We start from the raw sequence: 10,109 nt of genomic DNA, 5'->3' as shown, positions 1-10,109 counted from the left end.
ATCGCGACCGAGTTTGTCCCTTATCTGCACACGCGTCCCGTGAATCTTGCTGCTGCTGCTCCTTCCATGCATGCTATTATCAAGGTGATGCGCTGTCTCTTCGGGCGGTTAACACGCAAAGCAGTTGCTTTCAATCAGCTTTGTTTGGGGACGCTGCTTTACAACGCGCGCGTAAGCGTCGTCACGTGGTATTTTTCATATTTCGCGGGTTTCCTTTATCAGTCAGAATAAATGAGTACGCAATTAGTTCGTCGCTGAAAATACCGCAGTTAGATGCCCCTCGTGGTTACCTACAAGTGCCTCATTGACACTTTGGTGATTAGGACAGTATTTATCGAGTTAGATAATTAATTACAACTAATTAATTAAGTCTCATTAACGAAAAAATTACTCTCCGATTCTTCACAGTACTGCAAACATTATGCACTAGGTTTTCTTCGAGTTACACAATTTCTCTTTTTTTAAATCTTGGTGCATGATAGCTGGGACACCCTGTATAGTCTGGAAAGATAAAAACTCGCACAGAGTGGAAAAAAATAAGGATAGTGGTGACAGAGACACACAAGAAAGACGTAGAAAAAATAGAAATAAGTTTACTGACGTTTCAGGAAGAGGACTTACTTTCTTCAGTATATATATATATATATATATATATATATATATATATATATATATATATATATATAGACTGAAAAGATAAAAACTCACACAGAGCGCGAAAAAATAAGATTAGAAGAGACAGAGACAAACGAGAAAGACGTAGAAAATAGAAATAAGTTTACTGACGTCGCAGGGAGAGGACTCCCTTTCTTCAGAGTACTAGAGTACTCTGAAGAAAGGGAGTCCTCTCCCTGAGGCGTCAGTAAACTGATTTCTATTTTCTACGTCTTTCTCGTTTGTCTCTGTCTCTACTAACCTGATATATATATATATATATATATATATATATATATATATATATATATATATATATATATATATATATATATATATATATATATATATATATATATATATATCAGGGTGTCGAACCGAAAAAAATACCGGTTCGGTTACGGTTCGGGTTCGGGTGAAATAATTTCGTTCCGGTTCAGTTCCGGTTCGACAAAATCACGTGCCGAACCGGTTCGCGAACCGGTTCGATGATTTGAATTGTCACTGAAATTAGAAAAAAAAAAAACATTTAGTAGTTTAAAGCGACAGTAAAGTCAAAACACAAACAAAAATTCAAAATGCTGCTGTTCCCCAAGGGCAGTGGCGCAATTGCAAAGCAAACTTTAAAAAATCACGAGATATTAGAAAAACAGATGGAGTGGTGACGATTTACTACCTACTTTCTCGTCCAGACTTTATGTTGTCCTAGCGACTATTCATAAAGCCACCGCCAAGAGATATGACGGTGGGATATATATTCTGCCCTTTCATTTTTTGGTGAAATCGCAATCGTCGCTATGGAATCGCCTATAACGCTTACCTTGAAGCCTTAAATTTAGGTCTGCGTACTGGCGTGTTGAAATATCAGCGCTTAATACCAATGGCGCACATTTTTTTTATATTTGTAACAAAACAGAAAAACCCTACTACAGGCACATAAATACTACCAATGAATTAGATCATTTGGTCACCCTGAATAATTTCTTAGCTGTCACCCTATCGAATGTGTTAGCCACACTTTTGTTAAAAGTAAGCTTTAGTTAACGCTCAGTCACTGCATTATTGCTCTGACCACTGCAATTCCTTTTGCGAAAGCTATACTGGATGTGTGCATTACAATCAGTATGTCATCGTACCGCCTGACCCCCGGCCATCATTCCGTGTGCTACATTGCGTAATCTTATAACAGATTATGCTGTTACAAAATGAAAGGGAAATTTTACGCGCGGAGCATGAGAAGAACTTTTTTGGGTAGGCGCTCTTTAATTCGTCCACAGCAGTACTCCCCTCTGACCTGCCTCGGTGGCTCAGTGGCTAAGGCACTGCTGAGCGCGAGGTCGCGGGTTCGATTCCCGGCCGAAGCGGCCGCTTTTCTGATGGAGGCGAAAAGCAAAAACGCCCGTGTGTACAAAATTTCGGCGCATGTTAAAGATCCCCAGGTGGTCAAAATTAATTCGAAGCCCTCCACTACGGCGCGCCTCATCGCCTGTGCTGGGTCGGCGCGTTAAACCCCACAATCAAATCAAATCAGTACTCCCCTCCGGATCGAGTAGCAGTAGAAGTAATGTAGCGAGTTGGGCAGTCAGTACAAGTGCACCTTCGAAAAAAAACCAGATCTGAAAGAGAAAAAACTGCAGAACAAGCAGAAAAGATGATCGCTCGGCGAATGGGACAGTGTGAGGTACCGGCCGTCCTTTCTGCACGTGTCATCTGCTTTATTACTGTTGCTGCTTCCAAGACAAGGTCGAGGACTGCAGTTTCTTGCCAAGAGATTAAGTGCGCACCTTAACAGTTTTCCCTGACATATCTGTTGTTATTAGTACTTGTAAAAAACGGAGCTTGTCCACGGTACTGTCCTCAAAAATGGTCGTGGGTAAGGGACATCGAAGCCACTTTTGGTCAGCATCAAGCGGTTTAGCCACTGAGCAGCTCCTGCGGTCAAATTTGTCAAATATTACAATTTGCAGGTGTCGGACCTTTTAAAGAAATTATGAAATGGAAAAGGTTTGCACACATCGGGCTTTCGCTGCTGCACACTGGAGCACTCCTGCAGCCTGATTTCTCCACTAAAGTTGCAGCTAGGGAAGGGCAAAATCGTTTTATATCCCCTGCAAGCTGCGGAGAATGACATTTCCTTTGGTCAGCTTCCACTACGCTCGCGCTTCCAGCAGCAACAGACCATTGCTACATTGGTGCTCATTCATTTCCCTTGTTGTTACATAGAGCGTGATAGTGTTCAATTGTCTGGAGGGGGAAGTGAGCGAGCAGGTACGAAGTTGATGGTACGTGAAAGAAAAAAAAGCCTGAATTGCATTGACTGTGCAATGTCAACAACAGAGGGTCGAACCGTTTCGGCATGAACCGGTAACCGTTATTTCTTTTTTCGGTTCAGTTCCGGTTCGGGTTCAGCGTGCTCAAAAAATAACGGTTCGGGTTCGGGTTCAGTTCCGGCAAAAATACCGGTTCAGTTCCGGTTTTCGGTTCGGTTCGGTTCCGGTTCGACACCCTGGTATATATATATATATATATATATATATATATATATATATATATATATATATATATATATATATATATATATATATATATATATATATATATATATATATATATAGAAAGGGGGTTTATTGGCTGGTAGATGCAGACGGTCGCAGAGGTCCAGAGCCACATAGAGCGAGGAGAGAGCCGACGAACAGTCACACCCAAAGCCGCGCAGACCGAGCTTCTTCTTCGTTCACACGAGCGGCTGGTTGTCTGCTAGCAACATGGCGATGTCCGATGGCACATAGCCATTACAAGGGATTGTCCGCAATTCCTAGTTATTGCAGCCCGCGTTACCTCATTACAACTACCCCCCGGGGAATAAAGCGCCATCCTGGCGTGTCACGGGGCACACGACAGTAGGGGATCATAATACGGCTTCAAACGCTGGACATGAACAGTCTCCTTCCCGCGGCGACGGAGGTCTGAGGAAGGTGTCATGGGCTCTATCACGTAGTTCACTAGTGACGTCCGTTCGGGGACAGGGTAGGGTCCGTGCAACCGAGAAAGAAGCTTGCTACACAATCCTGGTGTGGTGGAGGGAATCCACAGCCACACCAGAGATCCTGGAGAATACGTCGGGTGGGTAGCTGTGTCGTCGTGCCGAGATTTTTGATGCAACTGATCTTCATTCGTAAAGGACCTTGCAAGCTGGCGGCATTTTTCCGCGTACTTGGCAGCGTCAGAAGCTGGGGAGCACTCGGAGCGATCCGGTCGGTAGGGGAGAACCGTATCAAGGGTACATGACGGCTCGCGACCATACAGGAGGAAAAAGGGCGAGAAACCTGTTGTGGCCTGAATGGCTGTATTGTACGCATAAGTCACGTAGGGCAGCACAAGGTCCCAGTCGTCGTGATCCGCTGAGATGTACATCGACAACATGTCGCCGAGGGTGCGGTTGAAGCGCTCAGTGAGGCCGTTTGTCTGCGGATGGTACGCTGTACTTGTTCGATGGACAACACGGCACTCAGCGAGGAGGGCACGAATAACGTCTGACAGAAACACACGTCCCCTGTCGCTGAGGAGCTCACGAGGCGCCCCATGCCGCAGAATGAAGAGCCGTATGATGAAAGAGGCGACGTCTCGTGCTGTGGCGGCAGGCAGAGCCGCAGTTTCGGCATAGCGCGTCAGGTGATCGACGGCGACGATAACCCATCGGTTGCCGGAGACTGTGGTGGGCAAAGGTCCATACAGGTCTATACCAACACGGTCAAATGGTTTCTCCGGGCAAGGAAGCAGCTGCAGTGGACCCACCGAGCTGGAAGGCGAAGACTTGCGACGCTGGCAGGTAGTGCATGACCTAACGTACTTGCGCACAAAGGTGTACATGCCGCGCCAGTTATAGCGGAGACGGACACGGTGGTATGTTTTTGACAAGCCAGCGTGGGCACACGTTGGATCGGCGTGAAGCGATGCGCAAATGTCGGTGCGAGGGTGCTGAGGAATTACGAGCAACCACTTCTGCCCTTCGTTGAGGTAATTCCGCCGGTAGAGCAACCCGTCACGAAGCGTGAAATGCATAGCTTGTCTGTGCAGGGCCCGAGGTTGTTCAGTACGGGAGACGTCCGAAAGCAAGGAGATGAGCGAAGCAATCCATTGGTGCTTGCGCTGTTCAGAGGGCATGTCAGTGAAAGAGAGAGGGGACACAACAGCGCCGTCAGGCAGGATGCAGGCATTCTCTGGTGACACTGGAGAACAGGATAAAGCGTCAGCGTCGGAATGTTTGCGGCCATACCGATATATGACACATATGTGGGTTACTCTTGTAGCCGTAAAGTCCAGCGAGCTAGCCGTCCAGACGGATCTTTTAGTGTGGACAACCAGCATAGCGCATGATGGTCTGTGACGACGTCGAAAGGGCGGCCGTACAAGTACGGTCGGAACTTATCTAGTGCCCAAACTATGGCCAAACACTCTTTTTCGTGACGGAGTAGTTTGCCTCAGCCTTTGTATAAGGGTACGGCTAGCGTAGGCGACAACGTACTCGTCAAAGCCCGATTTTCGCTGAGCAAGCACAGCCCCAAGACCATGGCCGCTGGAATCAGTATGAACCTCAGTGGGGGCGTTCGGGTCGAAATGCCGCAGGATAGGTGGCGACGTAAGAAACTTCCGCAATGTCGCGAACGCGTTTTCACAAGCAGGAGACCACGAAGTGAGGTCTTTAGAGGTACCAGAGAGAAGCTGCGTCAATGGTGCAACGGTGGTCGCGAAGTTGCGTACGAAGAGCCTGAAGTAAGAACAGAGTCCGAGGAAGCTCCTGAGGGCCTTTATAGATGTCGGCTTCGGGAACTCCGCAACTGACTTAAGCTTAGACGTGTCGGGTAGAACTCCATCTTTCGAAACGACGTGGCCCAAAATAGTGAGCTTGCGAGCGGCGAAGCGACATTTGTTGAGGTTGAGCTGCAGCTTTGCGTCGGCAAGACAAGTTAAAACTTGTTCTAATCGGCGTAATTGTGTCTCGAAATCCGGAGAAACAGCGACGATGTCGTCAAGGTAGCACAGGCATGCTTTCCATTTTAGTTTGCGCAAAATGCTGTCCATCATGCGCTCGAAAGTGGCAGGCGCATTACAAAGGCCGAATTGCATCACATTGGACTCATACAGGCCGTCAGGTGTTATGAAAGCCGTCTTTGCGCGATCAGCCTCGGCCATGTACCTGGCAGTACCCGGAGCGCAATTCGAGCGACGAGAAATATTCGGCACCCTGCAGACAGTCGAGGGCGTCATCAATACGCGGGCGAGGGTAGACATCCTTTCTAGTTATCTTATTGAGGCGCCGATAGTCGACGCAAAAGCGTATCGAACCGTCTTTCTTGGTCACAAGGACTACGGGAGACGCCCAGGGACTGTTGGAGGGCCTAATGACGCCTCGCTCAAGCATCTCGTCCACGTTTTCATCAATAGTACGTCGTTCTTTGTGGGAAACGCGATAAGGTCGTTGTCGTAGCGGCGGGTGCGAGCCAGTGTCAATCCTGTGTTCGACTGTTAATGTATGACTTAGCGGACCTTTCAAGCAGTCAAAAGACAAGCGAATCCGATGGAGGAGGGCCAGCAGTTGATCTCATTGTGTGGGCGTGAGATCTCCATCGATAGCCTGATTGAAAACGTCGGATCGTAAAACCGCTGCTTCGGATGTAGCACTCAATTCTGCGACATGAGTGATAATGGGAGAATCGTCGGGAACATCGATGACAGCACTTGGCTCGACAGACTCAATCCACCCGATAGTCTTACCCTGTAGCAGCGAAATTTCATCCGAGGACCAGTTACTAACAAGCATGCGGCTCGTACCAGCATGGGTCGTTAACAGAGCGGACGGCAGCGGAAGACGTCTCCGTCGGATGAAGAGGTCGGATGGCGTAAAAAGCACGGTTGCGTCAGCAGTGCACGCACAGCATCGGGGCACGGAAACCGAGCAGTGCGGCGAAATTTTTGCATCTTCGCTGACGACCAATTTAGCAGCAGTTGCCTCATTATGGTGCGCGTTGCAATATGGTGCAAATACAACTTCCGCACGCGCACAATCGATGACGGCGTGGTGACGAGCGAGAAAATCCCAACCCAATATGAGGTCATGGGTACAAGTAGGAAGCGCGATGAACTAAACAATGTACAAAACATCCTGGATCGTCACTCGCGCCGTGCACGCTGCAGACGCATGGACGCGTGCTGTGCGTTTGCGGTACGTAGCGCAAAGCCATCCAACGGCACTTTTCTAAGGACACGGCAAAGGTCGGCATGAATAACTGAAACGGCAGCGCCCGTGTCGACTAACGCCAATGCACGTCGATCTTCCACAAATACGTCTGTAACATTTGAGGGCGAAAAATGAGGCCTTGGACAGTTCGCTGGTAACGCAGTTCTTGCCTTCTGAACTGCGTCAACTAGTTTTCCTTTTCGGTAACGGTTGGTCGGCGGCGCATGGGAGAAAGCGACCGACGACGAGGGGAGGACGAGTGACGGCTAGCGAAAGTGCGGGAGTCAGAAGGTGCAGCGGTGAAGTCGGACCTGTAGGAGACTTCACGTGGCGATCGGCTGCGAGGGCCATAAGTAGGGGCTCCGATATCGTCGTTGGTGGGCGTCAGGCGTCGGCGGCAGTATCGGGCGACACGTCCGTCATAGCGGCAATTGAAACAGATGGGACAGTTGTCCCACGTTTGCAAGGCACTGCTGGATTGCAGCGGAGGCCGAGACAAGGGCGGTGGCCTCATCGGTACAGGGTGTTGGTAAGACATGGGGACCCGCTGAGGGGGGACACCCACGGCGTCAGCGTACGTGACGATCGGTACCGGAGTCCTTGCGACGCTTTCGGCACACGGCAGCGGGGTGGTAACGTCAAGTTACCACTGCGCCTCCTCGTCAAGTTATGACGAGGAGGCGCAGTGGGAGTCAGCGAAATGGCGTCAGCAACTTGCTCTTGAATTACACTGCGGAGTGTTGGCGCCAAAGTAGACGAAGGCTCCGGGGTGTATGGCAGCAGGGAGAGCCGACGGGCGACTTCTTCCCGCACTATCTGCTTGATCTGCAACAGCAGAGAAGAGTTGTCGGGGTCACGGACCAAGCTCGCTATGGCGTCGTCTTGGACAGAGGTGCGTCGTGTGCTCACTCGCTGTCGACGAAGCTCGTCGTAACTCTGGCAAAGGTTCACCAGTTCAGCAATGGAGCCCGGGCCTCTCGCCAAGAGCATCTGGAAGGCACCCTCGTCGATGCCTTTCATGACGTGCTTGATTTTCTCAGGGTCTGTCATAGATGGGTTCAGACGCTTGCAGAGGTCCAAAACATCCTCGATGTAGCTCGTGAACGTCTCGCCGGTCTTCTGGACGCGGCCGTGCAAGCGCTGTTCGGCGAGCAGTTTCCGAACAGCGGGACGGCCAAAAGCAGCAATTAATTCCGTCTTGAAGGCCGGCCACGTGGTTATGCCGGATCCGTGGTTGTTGAACCACACTTCGGCGAGATCGGTGAAAGAAAAGCTGACGTTATTGAGTTTCATGGCGTCATCCCATCTGTTATGCGTGCTCACACGTTCAAAAGACGCCAACCAGTCCTTAACGTCTTGCTCCTCATTGCCGTTGGACTTGGCAGGTTCACGTTCACGAAGAGCACCAGCGCAGATGATAGCTGGGCTCGGAGGCACATGAGGCGTGTCGTTACCGCCGTTACCGTTATGTTACAAGACGACGACGAGGATGCGAACAACGAAACGTGGTGCAACGTGCGAAGACGGAGAAGCTGGGCAGGCGCGCAGCCAATTCTTCCAATTCTTTTTCCATGTTCCCCCCCTCCCAAAAATAAAAAGAATAACCTGGGGAACAACACCCGCTCCAGCAACGCTATGGCAGGTTTGCAGCCAATCAAAAATAAATGAACAGGGGTTATAACCCAAACATACTTTTTGTAGTAAAAGCCAATTTGTAGAATGCAAAATTAAATACACCCCCATATTGGTACACTTTCGGCCAGTTCATAGCAGTTCGGCCAGTTCGTACCCGCACGGCCACGCATGTCCACTGGCCCGTCCACACGCGTACGAAACGTGAGCGTACACCACCCTAAAATCTTAAGACATCTTAAGACATTGCACTAGGACACGAGCGGGTCACCAATCCTGCCGTGCCCATCCGAATGCACGGTAACACCACTGTCTAATCGCGAACGGCACGCACTGTTTGAACACACGGCAGCAGGAGCACAGCACAAAGGAGCAGCGTCAGGAAGAATTACGCAGCGGATGACTGTACACAGTCATCTGCTGCGTAATTCTGTGTAATTCTGCGCTGGTTCTGTGTCATGGCCGACATCTTGTAAATAGTGCAAATACATCGATCGCCCGTCTCATGGTTCACGTCCTTTGTCCTGCCACCACGTAACTATATATATATATATATATATATATATATATATATATATATATATATATATATATATATATATATATATATATATATATATATATATATATATATATATATATATATATATATTTTTTCTTTTTTCTCGACTTATATTTTCGCTTATTTATCAATGAATCAAAGAAACGTGACAAGCACACGTCATTCGGCCCTATTATATATTTCGAAAAAAAGCCGAATAGCACTGGCAATGACGACTGCAACCTTGATATATATATATATATATATATATATATATATATATATACAGAAAGAAATGCCGGCAGTCTACAACGCCAAAGAAGGCAAAGGGGAGTGGTTATACTTTTTTTTTACCGTTATTGACCTTACATTTTTTTATTAATTACGTGAGAAAGAAAGAAAGAAAGAAAAACACGCGCCCAGAGTGGGGTCCGAACCCACGCCTTTCGATTAGATCTCGAATGCCTTACCAATTCGGCTATCTGGGCGACTGTGTTCTGCTTCACTTTCTGGGGTATTTATATTTACTACAACTGTATCTGACGCTTGAGGGTGGTAGCCAGCGCCACTCAGACTACACGGGGAGAAGGGGACCTTCTTTTTCAACCCCCGGGGCGTGACGCGAACGTCTACAGCCTTTCATGAGCGGTTAACTGCACTGTAAAAAAAAATGGCCAATTTTACGGAGAAAGCTGCTGGTAAAATGTTGCCGGACACAATTCCGTTATTTAGACAACGGAAAGAATTTTAAGAACGGACATTCCGTAGTACGGAAAGGCCGTAACAAAACACACTCCGTTTTAAAAAGCACGTCTTTCCGTAATTGACAGAACCTTGACTCCGTAATATAATGGGCCCACCGTATTTGGTAGTACAGCAAGACCGTAATAAAACAAGCACTCCGTTTCAGGAAACCTGCCTCCCCGTAATTGATAGAACCGTCACTCCGTAATATAATGGACCCACCGTATTTGGTGGTACAGCACGACCGTAATAAAACAAACACTCCGTTTTAGAAAACCTGCCTCCCCGTAATTGATACAA

Source organism: Haemaphysalis longicornis, unplaced genomic scaffold (assembly GCF_048455015.1).
Source record: "Haemaphysalis longicornis isolate Haplotype H1 unplaced genomic scaffold, Haemaphysalis longicornis Haplotype H1 scaffold_1, whole genome shotgun sequence".
NCBI classification, from domain to species: domain Eukaryota; kingdom Metazoa; phylum Arthropoda; class Arachnida; order Ixodida; family Ixodidae; genus Haemaphysalis; species Haemaphysalis longicornis.
Note: the sequence above shows the minus strand (reverse complement) of the source record.